Raw genomic sequence first — 25977 nt, 5'->3', positions numbered from 1 at the left:
CTTATCTTACAAATCCTTTGGGCGTTCTGTGTACTGGGGGTCCCTTCGAGGATTAAGGAAGTGGGTCGGGGACTCAGGTATCCTACCCACACAGCGTGATATCTATGACTATGTCCCCCCCTGTGATGTCTATGACCTGACGTATCTCTAGTGGCCAAAATTATAGGGACTTACACAAGGTGACTGGGACAGGCTGTCCTGGTACCTAACACAGACAGACCTACTTTGCCTTCAGTTTTTTGGAGGGTACTCGCCTTCACGAGAGTACTAGGCCCCTCAATCTGAGGTTCGGGCAAAGCTCTAAAGTAACAGTAACTGTACATCTATCCATCCTTCTCTGTTATTCATTGACATACCAGGTTTCATCTCTGGTGATCGGTGCTTATCAGATGAGGTATTTTCCCTCTGTTTGCTAATTGATAGACTTAGTGTATTTTTATATTAGGTACCCAAATGTTATCATTTTGAGACTTTAACGAACATCACGATAAAATTTATTTGATAAAACTTATCTGTCACCGTGGCTACATCCGACCCTTGTCGTCACTCTAGACAATTGTTAGGACTTCCTCCACTCATTGTGGAGGATCCACCGAGCTCCAGTGAACTAGATTCCACATCTTCGGGGAATCAGTCTCCCAGATCTCACACAGGATTTGTTTGGACAACTCATGATTCAATTTTGCTAGAGGATTTCTTCACGGAAGGATTTCTTCGTCATTTTAAACCTCTGCTCATAAGTCAGTTGGACCCACTCTTGATTCCAGTGGCACCAATACTTCCTGCTTCGGTAGCTGGAACATTTCCATCAATCCAGTCGACGACTAATAGGTTCTGGAATTTTAAGGACACTTTTTTTCCTTCACCACTCCCCCAGTCGACAGTCTCCACAACACCGGTAATGGCGAATCCCGCTATCCTGTTTGTCCCAGGTACAACCACTCACGCGACACCCTCTATGAGTGGAACCCAGCAGATGCCAGGTTCCACCCCTATGGTGCCACACTACATACCTTCGACAAGTGCCACATATAGTGCTCCTTATAACACTCACTGTGGCACTATGGATGTTGTTCCCGTTTACCAACAACATGGTTGGCTGCCAATGTACAATTCAAACATCCAGACTCAAATACCTGGGAGGGTTGCCAATATACACATGCCAGTAGGGAATGTAACAATTCCCCCTCTATTCTCAGGCATGCATGGTCAATCACTAATTGACATGAGTGTCCCCTCTGTCAATCAAGGCCAAATGGTTAGTTCCTTGTCGGGTGGGAATCCACAAGGGGTTCCCAACTAGTCCATGGGGGCACCCTACTCACATACTCAAATGAATCAAGGGGGCACCACTTATACTGGGGGAAATTTCATACCCCGATATCAAAATCCTCATGGAAATCTACTCTACAACACCATACCATAAAGCAAATGTACACCATGCAACCCATGTACACTATGGGGAACCAAACAATGGGAGGATCGTAAATCTCCTCAAGTCATTGGTTATCACCATGGTCCAAGACGAGGGCACCTAACGCTCTGCCTTTCTTGGCAACGTTGGATATACTCGACTTATACAAGCTGACAAATGACCCCATCTACCACAACTTACAATGGCCGCCGATCCCGCATAAAATACCAACGGACATTCCAAAGTTCGATGTAAAACAAGGGGAGGATCTGGGCACCCACATCACCACCTATGATCTCTGGTGTGTTTCTAACTTTATGGTGGATTATAGTGTCTAGTTACGTCTTTTTCCCCACACCCTCATTAGCAATGCAATGAAATGGTATATTGAGTTACCACGCGTGTCAGTAAATACCTTTTATACTTTAGCGATAGAATTCCTAAAGCATTTCTAGTTACATATCTGTTATGAGACTGGGACAAAGCTCCTCACTTCATTTCATCAAGATACCACCACCCACATCTTTAATCATATTCATTAATGGAGATGTAGGCAGTTGTTTTTCAAAGCTCCCATCCCCGATTTTCTCTTAACGAACTGGTTTTGTAAGTCCTTACTCCCACAAATCACTAGAGATGTCGCTCTAGGTGGTGTGGTCACAGAAGACCAATCCATACATCGTACCCAACACTTAGATTTGATATATTCACAGTCTAGCACTCTTTACGACATAATCCCCAATGCTCCTGGTAACCCCAATGCTTCCACCACTCAGCACCCCAGAGTGCATGCCAACGGGATTGTTGGTGCAACCTCTGGGGTTGCTGTAAAACAACTCAGTGGTTCCATTTCCAAGTTGGCAGTGGACCCCTCTACCAATATGACTGCTCTTCCTGCCACTGCGATAAACTCTATGCAGTCTATGCAAAAATCTAGTGGCAAGAACAAGAAGAATAAGAAAAAGACCGCTCCTTCTGAAGAGCAGTCACCCAAGCAGCCCAACCCAAAACAGAAGGCCGCTACGCCTACTGATGAGGAAAAGGATAAACCCACCAGATATCCATGTAAACTCTGTGCTGAAGACCACACGACTTGGTGTTGTCTGCGGCTTCAGGAATGCACAGACTACCTTGCTAAAAGGGATTCTGGTAAGGCACCTGCTGTCCTTAGAAATCCTTTTCCTACTCAATAGCAGAAAAATATTATTGCAAACCAATAGAAGCCCACGCCAGGGGGCAACGATGGTTCGCAACATCCTTCAGCTGGTGAAGGATCTTCTACCATTTTCACATTTGAAACGGTAGAACTTGCCACAAGAGCCAAATCTTATGGAGCTCATGTCACTCCTGTAGTAGAACCATCCTCGGGTCAAAACCCACCGCCACCCAACAATTTGCATATCGAACGGCCGGTTGAGGACTTTGTAATTCGACCCCCAAAAGGGGCACTTCGACACACAATGCACAATACATCTGCACGTGCCACCCAACACTACAACATTGTAGAGGATTTGGCACAAGCACTGTTGGCTATGTCAGCGCTTGAAGTATTACAAACATGCCCAACGCAACGGAAATCTTTGCTTTCGACTATTGGAGATATTGACACAATGGATTCCATGCTTGCTATTTTCGACATCGACAAGTTTAAACCTCCCCTTTCTCGCCAGCTTGCATTCCAGGTGCATATAACTTCTAAAGGTAAAGGTATACACAGAACTATCATCGACGAAGGTGCTTCTACCTGCATCATGTCGGCTTCATGTTGGCTCGCCCTAGGCTCTCCAACCCTAACCCTGCCATCGACCTCCCTTAAAGCTTTCGACGGCCACACCTTTATCCGAAAAGGATACCTATCCAGTTTCCCCATCATTTTAGCTGGGAAAACCATAACGGTGGACGTAGAAGTCGTAGACAGAAAACTTGACTATAATCTCTTGCTGGGTCGCAGTTGGACATATGCCATGATAGCCATCATATCTACTGTCTTTCGCATCATCCAATTTCCATTGGATGGAAAGGTTATTACAGTAGATCAGTTGTCTTTCTGCACCCCTAATTATTCACCATTACCAAGTGGCTTCGTACCCCTAGTAGGAGGCGGAATTGACAGTTATGTCAGTTTTGGTACCGGTCTATTGAAGGCTTCTTCCCTCATGAGTTGTTTCCCTCTTCAGCCACCGAAGGTTTCACAGATGGTCAATATGCTTTCGTCTATTCCTCAAGAACGGACTGACCAATGGATCCTATCAGCTCCTTCAGAAATTGACACATACGGAGAGAAAATGCCACTGTCACCAGCTAAACCGGCCTACTGAGCCATTCAATTTGCATCTGAAACTCCGGTCACTTTCGTTTCAGCCAACGGTACCATTGCCCCTCCCATAACCGCTCCTTCTTTCGATCCACTCAATCAAGTCCTACATATGGACAAAGCTATTAGATAGATCACGAGTTTAGAAGAGAAACCTTGGGAGGATTCACACCATCATGTTTCGGTATCTGATTTGGACATGATGCCTCTTCAAATCCTGTCCCATGACATACTAGAAATCATTTCCTCACCCTATATTATCTTGCAACCTTTGGAGGTAGAAGGAAACATGAGAAATATTTCAAAAACATTGCTCATCGATATTTTTGTCATGATAGGCATCGTGGAAAACATAAAGATTTGAGCCAATCACAATCCTGAGGAAATTTTGAGCTTCACCTACCCATTTAGGGACTTCCGCGATGTTTTCCCTTGGTCTTATGAGGAAATGCATGGCATAGACCCTTCTATCGTCATGCATGAGATCAAGGAAGATCGAGCATTCTTTTTATGGTATTTTTCTTGCTCGTTAATCCGAAAAATCCTCGAGTCTCGTTCTTCAGGCTCGTTAAACTACCATGAAGAAGGTCGAGCATTCTTTTTATGGTATTTTTCTTTCTCATTAATCTAAAAAACCTCGAGTCTCCTTCATTGGGCTCGTTAAACTACTACAACAAAGATAATAGAGCACTTTTTGAGATATTTTATTGCTCTTTAAAAAATATAAACATCTCCGAGTTTTCATTGTTGAACTTGTTAAATCTATACAATGATGATTAGAGCACTTTTTGAGACATTTTATTGCTCTTTAAAAAATATAAACATCTCCAAGTTTTCATCGTTGAGCTCGTTAAATATATATGACGATGGTTAGAGCACTTTTGGTGATATTTTATTGCTCTTTAAAAAATAGAAACATCTCTGAGTTTTCATCGTTGCGCTCGTTAAATCCACACAACGATTCTCTGAGCAACTTTTTTTTGATCTTTTTCCAGCTCATAAACTGAAAAAGACCAAAAGAGCATTCTTTTTAGGCATTGTTTTCTCACTCTTTAAACTGAAAAATTCTCGATCTTAGTCTTTCTGCTCGTTAAACATGATGAAGATGACCCAATCATTCTTTTAGGTACTTTTCTCACTCGTTAAATCGAAAAATCTCGAGTTTTTGTTACCAGGCTCGTTAAAAATATACAATAGCAGCAAGAGCACTTTCTTTTTGGGACCATTTCTCGCTCTTAAATAAAAAAATCCCTGAGTTTTTCCCCTCCTTCGAGCTCGTAAAACTATGAAGAAGGGATGAGATGTTCTTTTCCCTCTTTTTCTTGCTCACTAAACTGAAAAAGATACCCTGAGTTTTCTTCATTTGACTCATTAAAATTTTTGATGAAGGTATTAACACATATTTCATTAAATTTAGAATTAAATAGTGGATCTAGAATTTCAAAGTAACTAAAAGACTCAATTTTAGTGATGTACTTGTAATAAAAAATTTCCAATTTTAATGAAATATGTGTTTATTGAGTTTGTCGTCATGTGACTCATTAAAAATTCACGACGAAAAATGAGTTTAGTCCATCGCCTCGTACTCGTAACAAAATGAGGTCGACATCTACTGAAAGTAGGTTTCTAGTTATCCGGGTTCAATAGATTAACTAACGGAAAACTAACCGATCTGGGTATACTATTAACCTTTTGTCCCACCCGATTAACAACTATGACAAAGGGAGCACCATGGAGTCTCTCTTTACGATCTTTTCAGAATCTCTAAATATGAAAATACCATTGAGTTGTCTAGTCTGGACTCTTTAAATTACACAAACAAGATATAGAGTCGTTCTTTTTACGATACTTTTCATACTCTTAAAACATGAAACAATCGATGAGTTTGCCTGTTTGGACTCATTAAACTAATTAGATAGGGCAAAGAGTCGTTGTTTTTGCGATCCTTTTTAGACTCTTTAAACATGAAAAGATCGATGAGTTTACCCGCCTAGACTCATTAAATTAATGAAATGGGGAAAGTGGACAATACAACTGTATTCCATATTAGAAAGTGTGGTTTGGCAGCAGTCGTTCCCATGAACATGGCACTCCCTCAGATAAACCTTCCTTTTGATGGCCTCTCAATATGAACCCTACCATTCTATGAGTTTTAGGCTATATACCCTGATGTAATTGCGTCTCTGTATCCTAACACTCTATAATGTTCATGAGTCTAGTGCTGTCTAGTTAAAACCATTGTCGTGCCTTCTACTGTTCAAGGTTTACCCATTTGTTTCCTCCATCAACCAATCAAACATATCCTTTCATCATGGCCTCCGTTTTTTAGACCCAAATGCTCAAAAGATTCCTTAAAAAACAAAATCATTCTTGTCCCATTTCATGTCGATTGATGTAGGGCACATCATTGCCTACCTTTTGACAGGCTTCTTCCTATCGACTTCAACACTCTATCTAGGAAGATAACCAAGAAAAACATTCGGCACCCTAGTACTTGCAGACATTAGTGGTAGGTTACCTTGTGTTTGATCAGGGGCTCTCATTATTGGCTCCTGGTTAAGCGATTCTACGGGTGTTCGACGACAAAGAAATCTTTCACACTCGCTAGTTTGTACTGTGCATCTTGGAGACCATCACCATTATCGGTGGCCTTCCTCGCATCTGTTAACGGTCTCCATTATTGACTGGTAATCAAATGATTTCGTGCATGTTCGACATCAACACATATTTTTCACATGTATCGATCTATGCTGTTCGGTCAAGCGAAAATCAAGACCTTGGGTAGAGGCTTGCATCATTCATCCTTGTTTCCTCTCCCAAGCTACGGATATATTTTTTTAGAGACAATTGTTTTAGAATGATTCTATTATGACACTGGATCCGTATTGTGCTTATTGGTGGCTAGCCGTTTTATATCTCTTTGGAGAAAATTACTCTAACATAGCTACTGAGCATGGGAAGGCCTGACTTAGTACATGATTTTAGCAGTTTTATATACACGTGTTGTATCAGGTTTTCCTTGCCACCCAAAACTTCTCTCTCTCTACAAAATTTTGATAGGAAAAATTACAGTTTAAGTAAAGTATTTTGGCAATCGTCTCTGCCTCTGATCTCATACTTTAGGGGGAATCTGTTATACAACAAAATGACCTCCTCATCAAATCAGAGGTGAAAGACAGGATGACTGAAGCAAAGACCACAATTGCAGGCCTTGATTCCACACTAACGCTAGTTGTACACTGAAAACTTTCTTTATAAAGCTTGTTACCAAGCCTAAGGGAGCGTTAGTGACCCCACTAACTCATGTTACTAGTGAAGGGGCAGCATTATTGAAACTAAGAGAAGTTCAATGGATCAAGCCAATGAATTGACTCACAAATATCTAGATATTTATCCCTAAATTTGCTCAAGATAAGCAAAGAAACATCCAAAATCAAGATATTTGGAGGATTTCTAATCTAAGAAAAGAAGGCAAATGGGAAAGAGCTGAAAAGCAGAGAAAGTTCATTGCTTTTTCCCTAGTGAACTTTAGGAGGAGCTTGGAAACCCTAACTCAATTGCTATATAAGCAAAGTGAGGGTTATTGTGAAAGAGGTCAGAGCACTTGAAAGGATAGCCCACTAAGTTGTTGTGAACTGTCATACACTTGAAGAAGTGAGCTAAAAGAGAGAGAGAGAGAGAGAAGAAGAAGGGCCAAGGGAAGATTGATACAACGGATAGTTGTAATCACTCTTCCATTATTAATACAAAACTGTAGTTGTGTTCCCTACTCCATAGTGTCGGTAACATTGTTCATTGAGTTGTTCATTTCGATACTTGTCGAGTTGAGTAGTTTAATTTGTATACAAATATATGTTCATTGTGCATTCTTATATTAGTTTTCAAGATTATATGTTGTGATTGTGTTTGCCTTTCCTTTGTGCAAGAATTGATTTGGAGCCGGCTTTGAGGGAGTTCTTCTTGGCTACATAGCAATCTCCAAACAAATCTAGAAGGAGACTTGAGGTAATCCTCTTTCCATACTTTGTCAACTTATATTTGATGGATGCACATGTGTATAACTTGGTAGCTTTTGCAGATAATCTTACAGTCTGTCGAAGGTCCCGAGAAGGCCTTTGTGGGTAGTTTTCATTCTCCATACACCGTGCATTTTACCCCATAGCAACTAGAGTTGCCATATGTGTCTCATATTACAAACGACCCAATTCTTCATTCGCCATACTAGCCTCAGGTGCCGTCCAAGATACCGAGCGATTGTCCAAAATTTGATGGGAAAGCAAAAGAATATCCTTAAGCCCACGTGATGACATATCACCTCTGGTGATCATTGAATTCTTACATTGACGATTCTATTCGTCTCTTTCTTTTCCAACGAACCCTCATAGGTGTTGCAGCCAAGTGGTACATCAAGCTTCCTCGAAGTACTTACCATGACTTTAACTCTTTAGCCATGTCTTTCCTCACACATTTCTAGCTACTGGTTCGCTATGAAATTGACACCTATTTTCTCACATCTCTTAAGCAAGATACTATGACACACATCTCCAATTACATCCATGAATGGAAACGTAGATGTCGCCTGATCAAATTCAATATTGTTGATAAGTTGCTCATGAAATGGTTCACTAAATCATTCGTGGCCCCAATTGCTCGCGATATAGCTATGGGTGGGTGTGTTACTAAATAAAAATATGTTGCTCGTGCCCAATACTTAGATCTAGTTTACTCTCAATCTGGCACTTTGAATGATTTATTACCCAATGCTCTGCGACCATCATCCGATCCCATAGCATCGAAGTCGCAGGTTGCACCCCGTGTTGATGGAGTTATTGGTTGAGTTTCCTAGTCCCTTTCTAATTCTTCTTCCAGATAGAAGTCGGTCTCGAACGTTGTTCCCAATATTTCTTCGCAAAATCCACCTGGCCCTGGTAAAACCTCAGACATCCACATTGTCAAGTCTACTGTAATGGACAAATCCTCGAAAGGTAAGAATAAGGGCAAAGGCAAGTGTAAAGTCGATGCCCCAAAATAGGGTCCTCCCAAATTGTTTATTGGTGAATCCTCACAATGGAAACCTAAGTATCCCTGCCTCATTTGCGAGGAGAATCACTATACCAAGGATTTTCCTTGACGATCCGAAGCTAGTTGTTTGCTCAAAGGGACCCCAACTATCCTCAAAGACCCATTTCTATCTTAGCAGACCCAAATGGTAGACCAACCTCAATCATCTGCTTCGTCAGGATCTCAAGTCTTCATGATGAGTATGCCTATTAATGTGGCTACTATATCAAAAGGTTACCAAACTCTTGCTCCGACAGATAGGAAAGAGAAAGAAGCCACACCTTCATCTTTTGCCCGGAGTTCTAGCCCTCTTCATATCGAGTGACCTAACCCTGATTCTGCTATATGGTCACCCTCTTGAGGTGTGCTACGGAAATCCTCGTACAATCCCAACACCTAAGCTACTCAACACTATAATATTGTTGAGGATTTGGGTCAGGCACTGTCAGCTATGTCGGCTCTTGAGGTGCTCCAAAGCTTCCCACTAATTCCAATTTGATATGTTTTTATCTATAGAACCATGTTCCGCACCTACCTCATTAGATTTCCTTTCTCATTCAGGTAATCATCAATGAGAAGACCATCCACCGGACTATCATTGATGAAGGTGCTTCCACCTGCATCATGTCAATCACATGCTAGAAGGCCATTGGTTCTCCTGCTTTGAGCCAATCCCTGAACACTTTGGAAGCTTTTTATGGGTGCAATTCATGACCCTTCTATTTCTTCCCTAACCTTGCCATTACTCTAGAGGGAAAGACAGTACAAGTCGAGGTAGATATTGTTGATGCCAATCTCAATTGCAATCTTCTACTCGGCTGGAGCTAGACCCATCCTTTGCATGTTGTAGCCTCCTCCCTATTCCACATGATTCATTTTCCCCATCAAGGGAATATTGTCACTGTCGACCAAATATCCTTCTTTACCTCTTCCTCTTCAGATGGCAATGTTCCATACGTCAAGCACACTAGTGCTCCCTATGAGAGTGTGGGGGCAAGTCATTTCAAATATTCTATCTTAATGGGAATTTTTTTGCTCCCACGTCCTCATGTCGCCTTTGTCAACATGATCTCAATCAAATCTGACCCTTGGGTCATACCTTCACCAAATATTGTTGATACCTGGGGCGAGGTTATTCCACTTATTCCTGCTAAAATCAATTGCATGGAAATTGTTTCAGCCTCAAGCTCAACATCCTCTGATTCTTCTATTTCGAAGACGTCTCTCGATACGTATTCTCAATCCCCATGGCTTGGCACTTTGGAATCTACTAATCCCTTAGCCGAGAATTTTCTTCCTGATGAAAGTATCATGGAAGTAATGTCTCTCGAGGAACCACCTTGGACTTAAACTCATCATCATTCCTCATTCCTGCTGAGCCCAACAATCATGTCTATGTGTCTTGAGAAGTTTTCTTTCGAGCTACCTATTGACATGTCAGTTTCTCCTACCATTCTCAAGATCTTTCAACTAAGGGCACCTTTATCCCTTCATGGATTCAGGTCTTTTCTCCCTCCCCGAGTTTTTACCAATCACCCATTATTGCAATGAGGTTGTCATCTGACTCGTAACCCTCCCTCACCCAGGGGGCATGGGAGCAAAGCCTTATATGAGTTCTACTCTATTATTTGGCCGAGTCAATGGTTACTCGTCATGACCATGGTAAAACTCTAGTGTTCATCTGTGTTGATCGATTACCTAAGTCCCAACATGGACTCCCTCAAAAGTACCATGCTTAGGTCATCTTACATGGTCACTTGTGTACATTAGTGTGTCATTCATTTTTGTGCAGTGAAGTTTGGTGTGTTAGTTTTCAAACAACTTTCTTGTTTACTATGTTTTCCTTGCTTTGCAGATGTCTGTGACTCCCCACATCGGTTTTGCTGATGGTGCTTGTCATAGTACCTGGAACCTATCATCCGCGACATGGGATATTTATGACCCTAACAGTGAGTTGATTGATCTTCAAGGTATATGTTTAGGTTGTACAACTAACAACATTGCTGAATACAGTGCGGTCATCGAACTGTTGTCAGAAGCCATTGCTCTTGACATTCGAGAGTTGGTTGTCAACCTGGATTCACAACTTGTTGTCCTTCAACTCAACGGGAAATATTCCGTCAAAAACCCTCAAATATTGAGAATGTATCTCCGTATTTGTCTACTGGAAAGGAATTTTGATTACATTACATATCATCATATTCCTAGACGCATGATACATTGACAGATGCATTAGATAATTATGTGTTGGATAGACATATGTGTGTCCAAAATAACATCGGTGGCTCGCAAGCCTCATATAGCCGTAGCACACAGGCCTCAAATAATGTAATTTCTAGACCTAGGAACTAATCAGCATGGTAATCGTGGTAGCATGACATGGCTCGTGCAACACGAGTAAAAAATAAGCAGATCTGATCTAATACTCTCACAGTGTGTCTCTGGCATTGGCGAGGAATGTCTCCTACCCAAGCATACTCTGCGATACCACGAGTCAACCCCTCAAGGTTCCTCGCGATGTCCTCCTCATTGTCACTCCCCTTGTGATAAGGAGAAACAACATCAATCAGGCGGATGACATGCCTGGCTATTGGTGACATCCCGATAGGACACTCTGGTCCAACGTCTACATAATAAAGAGAAATGTTATAAACACATATATATCAAAAAGAATTAAAAAATCACAAAACCAAAAATTGATTTTTTACCTTCATCGTCAAAATCCTCTCCATCAGGTAGCGGCATGTATGGATCTCCACAAAAGTCGGTGCCACTGTATGGCCAGTCCTCCACGATGATCTTCTGTCATCATAGCCATGAAAAGAATGCAGGTCTGTATGACATGTGATGTCCCCAAGTGATCATGGGCATAAAACGACTCCAATGGGCCATCTACAGGCCGCATGGCATGAGAGGATCTACCTCAGTCTATTGGTACTATAACAGTGGCACTCATTCCAAGAAAGGTCACTAGTACAGATTTGAAGCAAAATTTCTTCAGATTCCCCGCCTTAGCTTTGGTCAGCTAGCGTTTAATGTTGATCTTCACGGCCTCTGCCCAGTTGAATATTGTCGGTGTTGTACAGTCGATTGCATACAGAAATTTCGACTTGTTAGTCTCGACACTACTTGGGACCCCACCACTCTATTGATAGTCAACAGTAGCACTCTCAGTGTTAGATCCTAAACGGTGGAAATCTCAATATTGCCACTCTTGGATTTGAGGGCTTCAGGGCAATGTTCGGCAAGAAACATGGATATGCTTGCCCCAATCGGTCGTGACCCATATAAGTTGACTGGTTCCCCTCTTCGAGATAGTTGTGTGATTAAATATATGTCTAAATTTTCTAACTCCAGCTCCTAGTCACCAATGACAAATATCTCTCGATTTATGTGCCAGAGACTAATTAGGTACTGAAGCAACTCAGGTTGGGCCCACATCCCTAGCGTGAGAAATAATTTGAGGAGTCCACATGCCCTCAAAGCTTCCAGGCAGTTTGGATCGTTTAGTGCCTGGGTGTCCACATCCTCGTGCTCCCGTTCTTTCCAGTCTACCATTTTCGGTGATTCTTTCCTGCAAAAGCCATAGATTTAATTCAATAATCATTTTTGACCCAAAAAATTCAAATTTCAACGGTGGTTTTAAGGGGAAATAGGTTTTTCCTTATGCACGGCATCGACACGCCTGTTTTAACAACAGTTGCGCTGACGACGTGATAGGTTTTGTTAATTACCATAGGACGGTGCAATTACATGCCCGAAAGTTGTGCCAACCGAGGGCGAAAAACTTTTAATAAATCCTCCCTCAAAAATCCAAAAAATGGTTAAAAACGGGAATAAATGGTATGAAAATGACGCTTAGGGCTTTGGATCTTACCTGTAACTGGTAGCTTGACGAATGACCTCCCAGATATCTCGCAATATGCTATTGGAAAAATTAGGGCAAAAGTGAGTAAAAAGTCTCTCACAGTAAGGTAAAATAGTAAATGGTAAAAAATATTTACTTTTCCTCCTTTTTATTCAGTTTTTCATGAAATATTAGGTTTTTGTAAATATCTTGACCTGTTTTGCCTCAAGAACTGGATAATGAACTTTGCCTTTTTTGCGTAGCAGTAGGTGATGGGTGTTTAATGATGATGCTGAGTCACATTTCAGCTCTTTTCTCAACTCGTAAAACTCATATGAAAAGATTGCCAAGTATTTTTCCCTTCTGACTCATAAAAGAGAATAAAATGGGGGGTCTGCTTTCAAGCTCTTTTCCAACCCTTTAAAAACGAAAAGATAGTTGAGCCCTTGTCATTTCGAACTCGTTAACGGATGTGAGATGTTGTGCGCCCAATATAAGTTTACCCCTTGTTCGGGCTGGGAGGCACTATTTACGAAAAAGGTACTGCTTGACTGAAATGGTCAGGTAGTTCTCTCAAGTATTGTTTTCTACCTTTTCAGGCTTGAGAGACACAACTATACAAAAATGGACCATGTGGAGTTTTCTTTTCCGTGTCTTTTTCAAACTCTCTAAACATGAAAAAGATACTGAGTTACACATTTGTCAGACTCGTTAAAATAGTAAACAACATCGGATTTGTCATCATGATGAACATGAGATTCTCCTTCCTAGGGCTTGTTAAACTTACTAGGTCGGATTCGTTCGAAGGATGAAATTACAGTGCAAGCATATGCTATCTCCTTCAATCTTGCAATTAAAAAATAATTGGGATACTTGCCAGAAATGGTGGGGGAAAAATTTGGAAATCTAATTAGTTGTGTCGGGATGGGATATCCTCCTTTTTATCGTTGACCTTGCTGGGTTGGGTCATTCATTTTTGCCTTCCATTTGATCTTTGCCACATCATCATGACCGCCGATATTATGGATCCAAAAGCTACCAAACTTCCAGTTGTGTCGTTAGTATGTTCAAGAGTTGTCCTTTTGCGATTACACTTACTTCTGATTCTCTGTATCATCCAAAATCATTTTGCATCCTTTTGTATCGTGTCGATGATGTGGGATTCATTATGGCCCTCCTTCAACATGGTCACTTCCTATCAACTTCAACTCATTATCGGGGAAGTTGACTGAGAGACTCCCTTCCAGTACCTTAGAGATTGCATGCCCTAATAGCAAGTTCTTCATACTCAACAACAAGTTCACATCATTGGCTTTCGATCGAGTGATTTCATGGGTGTTTGACTTCAGTTTCTCTATTCATATTCCATGGATTGTGCTAATAGTACTTGAGGACCATTGTCATTATTGGTGGTTTCTCTCGCGCTTGTTAACGGTTTACATCATTGACTGGTAATCAAGTGACTTTCTAGCATGTTCAAAGTCAACACATCTATTCACATGTTAGAATTTGTACTTTGATCGGGTCATGTTGGAGCGCAATACCCTAGACTCAAATCAAAAGAGTCTAGATTTCGAAGTGATGTGACATGATTATGTTGATATACATGTCTCTTTCAAATGGATGGTTGCGACCATACCATGAGTTATCATATGTGATCCTTTTGATTATTGGATGGTTGTGACCATACCTTGGTTTCATTATGGTGCTCTTTGACGGATGGTTGCATCCATACCATGATTCATGTATCATTTGACAGATTTTTCAGTTATGTATATGTATTTGTACTTTCTTGCAGGTTTTCTGACGACAAACTACGGTTCCCCGCACTGATTCATAAAGCATTTCATCCCTCACTCTAGTTCGGCCTTCACACTTTAGGGGGCATCTGTTACACAAAAAATTTTCACTGTCCCTATACTCCCCATTCCTTGATCCTGAAGAACCTCTACAATGAACCCTCTATGCTTTCCCTTCATGAAGAAACTCCCATTGTGTCCCTCTTCATGAGCAGAACAATTCCCTTTTGCACCATTTCCCCAAAATCTTCTATTTTTCCCAGTTTACAAGACCAATGCTAATGGCCCTTGTCCTCCTCACACTGATATGCAGGGATTAACAATGTCCCTAGCGCTGATTAGAGCCACTGAGATTTGTTCCAGTCATGTCGGTCCTCTTATGCAAAGTTTTTTAAATAAAGAGCCGAAGCTTCCAACTCTAGAAGCTTCGTAATGGAAATCTGGTAAATGATTTGGCCAGATGGCGTCGAGGATGTTAGTTTGGGCTCGTTTCCCTATAATGATGGAACTACCTCAAGAGATAAGAACTTCTCCCATGAGAAGAGGATCCATCTCCTATCGATTCATGCTATATAAACCTACCTTTTTCCCAAACACAAGCTAGTGTTAAGGTTGGTGTGCTAGTGCTAATTAAGTTTGGAGTAAACAAAAAGATATTCATAGTTGTAACTCTCTAGTTGTGTGAGGGAGAAGTGTGAATTTGGTTTAGTGTGAAGCCTATAGGGAAGAGCCTTAAAACTATTATTGTTGAGGCCATCATGGAATGCTAGCAGAAGTGTGTGGGAACTTGGTTTTGTCAGAGGAGAAAAGTAATGTCAAGACAATGGTTCTAATCTCTCCTTGATTCTATATATATGAAACTATCGATTTATTTCCTACATGATGTGTCATCTTACATGTTCATGGCTTAATGTTTCTTGACTTGTTAAGTAGGTTGAATTACAATTTGTCTATTATCACGGTTGTTGTTTGATGTTGTTTACTTGTTTAAGGTGTTTGAAGAAGGAAACAAGAGATAACTGGAGTGAGCAAGCAAGGACATCATCAAATAGGATAAGCGTACTAAGAATTAGGCCCTATTAATTGGTTCTAACCTAAGGAAATCTTCCATAGAATATATCGGTTGTGGCTAGAGCCATTATCGGGCTAGAGGAATTGTTTGTGTCCGCACTCATAATTTTACTTCACCATAGAAAGTTAGTTTTTCATGCCCAGATTTACCCAATTCATTCATGATCAATTTTATCCAGCTTCTACAATTGTTTCCTTTATATTTATTCCTAAAACGAAGATAAATGCATAAAGACAAATGATTAATTAAGCTAATATGAGGATAAAACATACCTTTTCCACAACCCAACAGAAACCCTTCAATAAATCACCTGTAATAAACTACAAATCCAATGAAATATCTAAATTTGAAAACATTTTTTGGTTTTTCCCATCCTCTAATGGATTCACTCTTCTCTGGATCAATTGTTATTCCTTCTTGTAAAATGATGTGTCTCAATTAATGAAATCATTGTTGGTAAAAAGATCACTTGATTAGCTTGCAGTATAATTGATTCTCACTTATCACTTGTAGCACCAATATCAAGTCATATTCATGTTCTTCCTCTAACTTATAACATATAAGTATGCCATCAAAGAACACAATAACAAAATCGTCGAAATATTTTTTGAAAATATCATTCATTAAGCACAAAAATGTGGCCAATGAATTAGTTAATCCAAAAGATACCACTACAAATCCATAATAACCATACCTTGTTATAAAAATTGTCTACTGGTGTCTTCTTCCTTGATTTTCACCTGGTGATTTATTGATCTTAGGTTATCTTCTCACCTGGGGATTTATTTTCTACTTTCAATAGATTAAAGGAATCACCAATTTTGAGTGGAGGATATTTATTCTTCACAATGACTTTATTTAGTGTTCTAAATTCAATACTAGTAGTCTAATTTACCTGCATAAACTAGGACATAATCTTATCATCTTGAGAATTCATAAATCTAGAATCACACGGTTACATGCGAAGAATTTGTCTTAGAGTTACATTATGGCACTTAGTGTTTAAAGGGTGAAATTGCTTAAACTAGATTCTAAAGAAATTCAAAGTTGTAGGTATTATAATTTAACTAAAGATGCAATTTGAAAAGAATATGTAAACAAACATGAGATTAAAACATAAATGATAGCTAAGTCACCGTAGTGGAAAAAGTAAAATTGTGATTTGCAAAGTGAAGTGAATTTCCAATTTACCAACATGAAAAGAACCAATATTCTTCTATTTAGGCTACTAAATTTTACACTAGCAGAAAACAAGGTTGTGGGAATCTATCCCTTGAGAATGGTCCGCACAACAATTCTCCTTTTTCTTATCTAGATTTATGATGGAAGAAGAAATTTTAACCATACATGCTTGAAATGAAAACTAATCTAAGACAAAGCAAAGTACATAACTAACTCAAGTTTAATTGTTTTATCAAGCATACATTAGGGTCTCCATTAGTAGAAACTCCAATTGTAGCGTCTTAATCTCACTCCCTTTGGTGGCCTAAAGACTTGCAATGATTTTCCTTTATGCTCCTTCATATTTTACTCAATCAAGAAATATAAACTTCGTTTTGAAAGAAAATAACTTTTCTATTCAAAGGAAAGTAACATTTAAAAAAAATCTAAAGCAATTTCCACTCTACATCAAAACTAAGGTTGTTCATGAACACTACATAAATTAGAGTATAATGAAAGGAAACTAAAGTTTGAAATAAAGAGTGAACAACTTGTACACGTATGATAAAGATTAAAAAAGAAAGGCACAACAACTAGCATATAGAAAAGAAAACTAATCATGAATATGAATTGTGAGCATATATCAAAAAATTAAAAGGAAATTAAGGAAAGAATTTACCAACAAATTAAATATGCACATGAATAAAAATGGTGCACAAGCCAAATAATTGGGACCCTTCAAGCCTCAACTTGTACACTAGAAGGGCCATATGCTATAGAAAATGAAATATTTTGCATATATCAATGAAAAGAACGAAAGTAAAATGTCTTTTAACAAAAAGTTAGGATTTGTATAAGAATCTCCTACTCACTACTCGTGCTTTCACATCTAGATATTTCATACAAGACAAAATAAAACAAAATTTTCTAAAATTCTTCACCTAATTAAGTTATTTGTAATCTTGGAAACGTTCTAGATCGAATTCTACCTCCATGGTGGACTAAAATCATGACAAAATTGTAACCACACATAATTATACAAATTCATTTCCCAAATATACATTTTTCTCTACTTATTAGACATGTTATTTGAACATTGATCAAATCTTTATGATGGTGATCAATCTTTATGATGGTGTTTTGGCGGATCTAGGAGGATACGATCCATCTTGGGAAACTAGGCAACAAAACCCATGCATTTTTTCTTTCCAAGGATATCTGCATATATCCAAATGAAGGATAAATTACTAGAACTCTTTATTGCTAGTAAAATTTGGTAAAATTGATTTCCCAATGCATAAAAATTGTGAAATTTTAAAATTTAAAAGAGAATGATAAAAATACCTTTTGAATGGTTTTGTTGATCAAAATGAAGACAAAAGATGACAAAAATATTGGGTGATATTTTTATTATGACTGAAATAAGGTTTATTAAGATGACTATTTTTCATAAAAGCCAAAGACTAATAAATACACAGCCTCAATGTTCCATCCTTTTCTTTCACAAAAATAATTAGTGTTCCCCATGGTGAGATGCTTGGGTGTATGTATCCTTTATTCAAAATTTCTTCTAGCTTCATTTATGATTATGTTAATTCAAGGGTGCTCATTTTGTAAGGACTCTTTGAGATTGAGCTAGTAATAGGACTGAGGTCAATAGAAAAGTCTATATCCTTCTTTGGCCACAATCCTAGTATATCTTCAAATACATCCTCAAACTCCTATAACACTAGAAGATTTTCAAATCATGGCCCTTTCATAATATTTAGTTCTTCCACATGAACTATATATAATTGACATCCTTTCCTAAAACATCTCTTCAATGGTAAGGCTGAAATATCCCTTATAGAAATGGGTCTTTGAATTCCTTACGCAGTGCTTTGCTTTCCTTCTTTGTCAAGATGAGTGAAGGCATTGCTATGGTATTATAGGATAACATCCTACTTGTGTTGATTTCTCAACACATTCTATTAAAATTCTCATAAAAAAAAATTAAAATTAGGATACAACTTTGTTTTTCATAACTTCAACTTATTTCACCATTCATGATTTTTTAAGTGGTCATCTCTTTTAAAAAAATCAATGAATAATGTTGTTTTGTTTTTCTTTAATTATTTCAAAATTTCCTAGGAAATTTTGATAAATAAAGAACCTTAACAAATTGTTGGAAATTGTTGAAGAGTGTTATCGATAATTGAAAAAATTAAATGGGTAGTCCAATGGCAACTCAAAATATTCCAACAATCATCGACAAGCCTATTGACAATAAATGTAATTTAATGGGTAGTCTAATGCCAACCCAAATGATTTACTCAATCTCTAACAAGCCTATCAGTAGTTGGGAAAATATTCTCAATCAACCAAAATATAACTTAAAGGAATTCTTTAATCATTGATGAACCTGTCATCATTTGGTGAAATATTACTTCCTATATGATGTCATCAATACCACAAACTTCACTGACTACCAAAAGGTCATTAGTGTTTGAAAAAAATTGCAAACATCAAGTCACCACCTAATATTTTTCCTCAATGCCAACAAATGAACTTAATGAAGCATCGAGTATACTTCTCAATCATGCATCTAAAATATGAGGTCTAATTCAAATTTACCAATCTTTCCATAGATGGATACCTAGTGATGTCATACTCATACAATCCACATCACCATGGTACAATAAAAATAAATTAAATCAAGAAGATATTTGCAAGTGTTGATAATCGATAATCGGTGGGGTTTACCTTGTATAACATCAATGAAGTCCCCAAGAGACCATCAAAACCCAAAGGACATAACACCAACTTGTTGATACTTGATGTCATAAACCAAACCTTATTCATTGTACTAAAAAATAAATTGAAATCATCGAATGGCAGTTTTCACGTGCACGAAACATTACATTAGTCATCACCAATAATCCATGTGTACTCTTTTGCATTAAAACTATATGATTTGGAAATCCTTTCACAAAAGGCATGGAATTGTTGCTCAATTTTTTTCAAATTCACCCAAAACTTTGTAATTTATCATTCCAATAATGAATTTTTATGCAAGAGTATTTGTTTCTACCACACATGGTGAGATTGCTCAGTCATGATTTATTGTTGTTTTGTGAGTAGGTGACTCAAGACATGATCCTCATATTCACCACCAAGTGAAATCAGCACCAATTGGTATTTGTTCTTGGTAAATTCCTAACATTCCCAAGTCATTCCTTTTCTTTTTGGGTACATCAAGCTTTACTAAAACAATTTTGTGTACAAGGCCAACTGAAGAAATGCTGCCAAAAGGAAGCTAGTGTGGAAATATATAAAGAAGCCTAAGACAAAGGAAATATAAGTGATTGAACCTTCTAGCCCTACATCACTATGGGAAGAAGAACTACAAGTTGCAAGATCACCTGTCATTATAATCTCTCTACCAATGAGAACGTCAAATATGAGAAATACTTATTTTGAGGATACAAAAGCAAACATTGGGACACTGAAAAAAAAAATGTTATCATAGAACATGCTATATAATGTATTCAAGAATTAGGAATATTTAGATTTCAAATTGCACGACAACTAATACCATGTAAAAATAGATGATGTTGTTTTCATCTTCATCAAGAAATCAGGGTTGTATCTAGAAGTGACAAGGACATTAGTTCATTTAGGAAATGAAATGCTAGAATGGCTCATAAATCACACCAAGCTTGAAATATGGATGATCATGAGTGAAAAGGAAAATGGATTATAAATTTCCTTCCTCGTGAAGTAACTAGGTACTATAAATTTGTTGTTGTTGAGTAATTGTTCAACATTGGTTTTGTGGTGAATTTTTATGATAAATACAATAATGGAGAAATCTCATCTAGTTGGTGGAAGGAAGATAAGAGGTTTTTCAATAGGCGTAGAGGAATATACCACACCACCAACTTAAGAGATCCATGCATGTACTTGATTTTCCTCCTATTTGGGTTGTATGGAGAGAAGGAATGTTCATATTTTTTAGAGGCATGGGAATTTTTAGCATACACTATTGATATGTAAGTAAAACGGTCTAATTGTGGGGCCATATTATCTAGATAGTTGAGCATTAGAATTGATCAGGCCCAAAACTTCAGGGCTAATGTTACATTAATTTTCTAAATGGAATCCTACTTATTGGATGTTATATGTGCCAATAATGAATTTGAGCTATCATCAAGCTCAAAAGTTTCAAAATCCATCATTACATTCCTCTTTCAGTCTACTATGGTAAAATAGATATAATAAATCCTATTTTTTTATTTGTGATTCTTTCATAGCTCATTCTTATCAACTCACTTTTGGAAAGGAATGTCGTAGAATATCAAAATAGTCAAAGAAACCATTCGAATGCATTAACAATGAATACTTTTAAAATGATCATATATATATCTAGATCTATGAAGTGACTAATCCTCTTCATCTTCTCCCCATACATGTTTTATACAAGTTCGTTGTAGGAGAAAATATTTTACCAAACCATTATGCAAGGATTTGATGCTACATTATTAAAAGACAAGAAAATAAATTGTATTACATACAAATTTTATCAAACCATTATGCAAGATTTTAATGCTACATTATTAAAAGAAAAGAAAACAATTTTTATTTCATACAAATTTCAAGTGGGATATTATGTGGTGAGGGACACCAAATACGCTTTAAGTAATAAGGCCAATCACAATTAGAATAATTTTTTTAGATTGGTAGGTTTGTAAGACACAATCCTAAGGGGTTGGTATTAAAATAGTTGGAGAAAGTGCCTTTGACTTTTCCTTATCCCTTTGAGAGATTGAAACAAGAAGTCTTCACAGAAAATGCATAGGATTGGAAGGAAGTAGAAAATAGAAGATCCAACCCAAATGTCACTCTTTTTGGGACATTATATTTGGAATAATAGATTCAAATCATTAACCAAGGGGAATCCAAGATGAAATTTGAGGAATAAAGGCAAGAAAAAAAAGATCATCTAAAAAAGGAAGATAAATTTAAATCCATCCAAGATGAGCAAGAAAGATAGCTTCAAGAATGGGAATGAGAAAGAAATGTTAAGGAAGTGTTGAAGAAGAATAAGGAAGAAGAAGTGGCTCAAGAACGTCTCACTTGAAAAATAATAGGAGGTACTAGAACAAAGGATAAATGACATGTTAGAACAAATAAATAAATAACATGAGAAGAAAGCAAAGAGATATCTAGCAGAATAGGTGGAGGTAGCAACAAAAAAAGTGGAAGAATGGGAAAATAAGGAAGAACAAGAAAACACTCAAAAGGAGTAGGTGAGAAAACTAAGGAAAGAAGAAGAAGAAAAAAGGCATATACAAAATAAATTTAAACTAAGCCCAAACCTTTCATACCAAAAGGTGTGATTAACCTTTTAAAAGAAGAGAAGACAAAGAAAAGTAGCACGCTAGTTTTAAATGACCACCCCACTACAAATGAGGCCTTGAAGAAGGATGGATAGAAAAGTGTTGATAAAGACTAAAGAGAGGGTAAAACTAAGGAAGTTATCTCCATTAAATATGGTGAAAATTTTATCACTTAATAGACTCAAGAGATAATAGTAGTTCTTAAAGATGAGGTTAGTAATTCCCACAATTCCTAGTAAGTACCTAAAATGCAACTATGTTTTGAAGAAAATTGAGACTAGTCTACAAACAATAAAAAAAAAACTGATACAAATAAACAAGGACTACATGATATCATAGTAAAAATGGGAAAGAAAGGGGCAACAATGGAACATATTAATACTCTAGTTAGCTTGGAAAACATTTTATCTCAAGGATAGCAAGCCATACCACAACCTATGGATGATGTGCCAATCTTGAATCTGTTTCTTATAACAAAAAACTAAAGTCTATCATCGAAGCCATAAAAAAATAAATTAGACTCACTATGGATATTGGCATGGTTTTCACTTCAGAAGAAGTCATACTGGATACCAAGAGGGTACAAACCACTAATCTAGTAGTAATTGGACTGGCCATATCCCATGCCTCGTTTGATAAGGCCATAGAAGAGGAAAGAGCACTACAAAAGGAATAAAAAGAGGTGCGATCTCTTCAACATCAATTTCAATACTATAGAGAAATTGGGGGTGTGGAAAATCTAGTAGGGTACCTTATTAAAGAAGACCACATATGTTAGAAAGATTAAGATAATTTTTTACAGAAGGTGTTGGAATTCAAATAAAAAGGTGTTGGACTTCAAAGAAGAAACTAGGGGTATGGAAAATATAGTAGGGGAACTTAAGGAAGAATGCCAAAAAATTAAAAAAGCTTAGGATGCCTTTTTACAGAAAGTTTTAGAATCCTATTTCACATACAAAAGTATTGCAGTTGGAGATATAGGTTTAAAGACCCTAAATCAATATAAAATTTATTAGGGAGACCTAAAATGCCAAGGAGAATGAGGAACATAGATCACCCATTTTACTAAATACCTTTTAGGTTAAATGAGTGCAACTTATTAATATTAGGTGGAACTTACAAAGAAACCACCCTAGAAAATAGACGGTGAATAGTCAACATGTCAAAAACCTTAAGCAACATTAATCAAAAAATGATTACTCTCCATTTTTCATCATGTATGACACCTAAATATTTTTAGCATTTCCAAAAATTTGTGGAAAAATTTTCAAGCACGTCACCAATGAACACTAGCAGGACATCGAGTGAACTACTTTATTTGAATGCAATAATTTGCAAAAGTTCACAATCAACAAGATTAACATGGTTTTTGAATTGGACCAATTTCCACCCAAAATCAATAAGTATACTCAACATTTTAGGGGGAGTAAGGAAAATTTGAGTGTTACAATGGATTAACATGTGTTTCCTTATAGACACAAATGTGAAGAGACTTCCACTCAATGGGTCGATTCAAAATATCACGAAGACACGAAAACTCCTTGATTACTAAAACTCCTTGATCACTTGATCACTAGGACTAATGCTAAATTCATATTTTAGTAGTAAATTGTAAATAAAAGAGAGAACCATTCTTAGAGAAATGGTCCTCATAGGATGAATTTTTCTATTTATATCTAAAAGTTATTTGTTTATGTTAATTCAGAAGCTCTTATGGAGATAGATTTTGTTGGATCTTTGATTGGATACTATAATTGTGGATTGTTCTGATCACTATATGATGTCTAATGTTTTACATAAGAATCTCTAATTATGTTATACATTATTATTTATGTATATTGTTTGTTCTTGTAACACCCTCCTCCAACATTTACCCAAGTTAACCGGACTACTGGAGTAAACATGTGACGAGAGGCTACTATGATGTGATTCAACTCCCCATGTATAGTTAAGGAAGTGGAAACAACAAAACCAAACCAATCTGACCTTCCACACATGCTACAAAACCTTCAGGATCTCACCAATCCTTCCAAGTGACCAAGCCCTAAGGAAACTTGACATTTCACCGATCTGGACCCCCAACTACTCCCATGAAAATATATGGATACAACTGAGGCCTTCCAATCGCTCCCACAGAAAGGCATGCTAGTGACTGTGGAATTTTTCATCTAGTTATGAGCCAACGACCCTGGATTCTGCGACACTTTTTTCGAGGCCATGACTCAGGTGACTACCCAAAACTTCATGAAACTTTTAGAAATGATAAATGACATTGAAACGTAAGTAATAATGCAAACACTTGATCAATGACTTGAATGAACCCCTACTAGACATGATAGGAATTTTGTCAAACATGTCACAAATATGCAATCTACAGGTCATAACAACATATTTGAGAATAGGCGTCTCATACTTATCTAAGATTTGTAAAGAAACATTGTTACCATATCACAATAGTTGAATTATCATATATTAGGTCATATATTCATTGTACATTCATTTACAAATCAAAACGTGATGAGAGACATATATCAAGTTTTCCATAAAACATACTCATAACCATCATATGACAAACAAAAATAACAAGGATATAACAGACATAAAATCCACATATAAGCCAGTACATCTACACATGAAATACCAAGGAGAAGGAGATATAATTAAAGAATGCAAAAGCCAACTAGGTTTGGGACTTCCATGAACCAACCAACCATAGATTGGCTAAACCAAATATTTATTTCAAATAATCACCCCCGTGCCATATTCCAAGCATGAATATGGGACTCAAAACAAAACCAAACCAAACATGTTTCCTCAAGCTTTACCACAATCCCCACTAGAAAACTAGGCCCTAAACAAGCATGGATGCCACCAAATTTCTCCACCTACACCATGAGGAATTTTCCTATCTCCTAGTCTCTATGCTTTACCATATATCCCGCCTTGCAACGACTGACGATTCCTAGGCCTAACCAAGACTCCACCCTCCAATATTTACTATATATCCCACCATTCACTGTTCAAGGATTCCTAAGCCTGATTGAGGGAACACACCTCTAGGATTTATCGTATATCCCGCCATTCACCGATCGAGGATTCCTAGGCCCACCGAGGCACATAAAATATGGATTTACCACAATCGCATTCCAATCTAGGGATTCCTAGGCCTTGTGTTCTTTCTTTCAGAGACCACCTCACTCAGTTTCAAAACCATCTGAAAATCCAACTTAACCAAATAAAAGAGAACCCATCACACCATGACTATTCGAAAATGGCAAGGCAAGGCTGAAGAACACTATCACACCTGGAAAAACATATGTCAATGACATCAAGAGAGCCAAATACACCCATGCATGCCAAATATAGCAAGGAAATCACACATGAAAATTGATACTTTCTAATAATCCAAAACTGAACTAACAAAAAACTTGTGAACTGATCCTCATAAGCCCCATTTTTTTTATGAGGCCCCTATTTTTTCAACTTTCCTTTTTTTTCCTTCATTTTCCTCCTCACATGCAACCTGTGGCCTTTCCCTTTTCTCCTAATTTCCTTTATTTTCCTAAATAAAATGTCAGTTAGTGCCTCATGCCTTTCCAAAGCCTTTGCCATTGCCTTTGTTATTTTCCTTAGCCATAATAAACCAAATTAACACCCACACTAGGATGTTTTTCACAACATTCAGTTTGAAATATGTGTCCCATGACGTTGGTTATTATTTTTCCTTTATTAACTTTATTACATGGAATTTTGACCAGGGTTATTACACTTCTTGAAGGATTTAGTGAATCTTCTTTAACCAGGCGAAGACCTAGCAAAATCAAAGAGTCATAGGTTAAGAGAATTATTCCTATTAGGTACAAGTAGGGGGTTATGTAAATGTCAATCGGTGATAAAATGAAATATTATTTCTCTCACATCTTAGATCATT

The 25977-nt window shown here is 37.6% G+C and overlaps 1 pseudogene; it reads left to right on the top strand.

The window, feature by feature from the left end:
- Positions 1–901: 901 nt before the first annotated feature.
- Positions 902–25977, top strand: part of LOC149142433 (13 kDa ribonucleoprotein-associated protein pseudogene) — a 31244-nt pseudogene continuing 6168 nt past the window's right edge.

The sequence above is a fragment of the Pinus tabuliformis genome, chromosome X (assembly GCF_031772625.1).
Source record: "Pinus tabuliformis cultivar Carrire ecotype Pingquan chromosome X, CPIR1, whole genome shotgun sequence".
Classification (NCBI taxonomy): Eukaryota; Viridiplantae; Streptophyta; class Pinopsida; order Pinales; family Pinaceae; genus Pinus; species Pinus tabuliformis.
The sequence above is the reverse complement of the archived record's forward strand: the minus strand, read 5'-3'. Positions and strand labels throughout refer to the sequence as shown.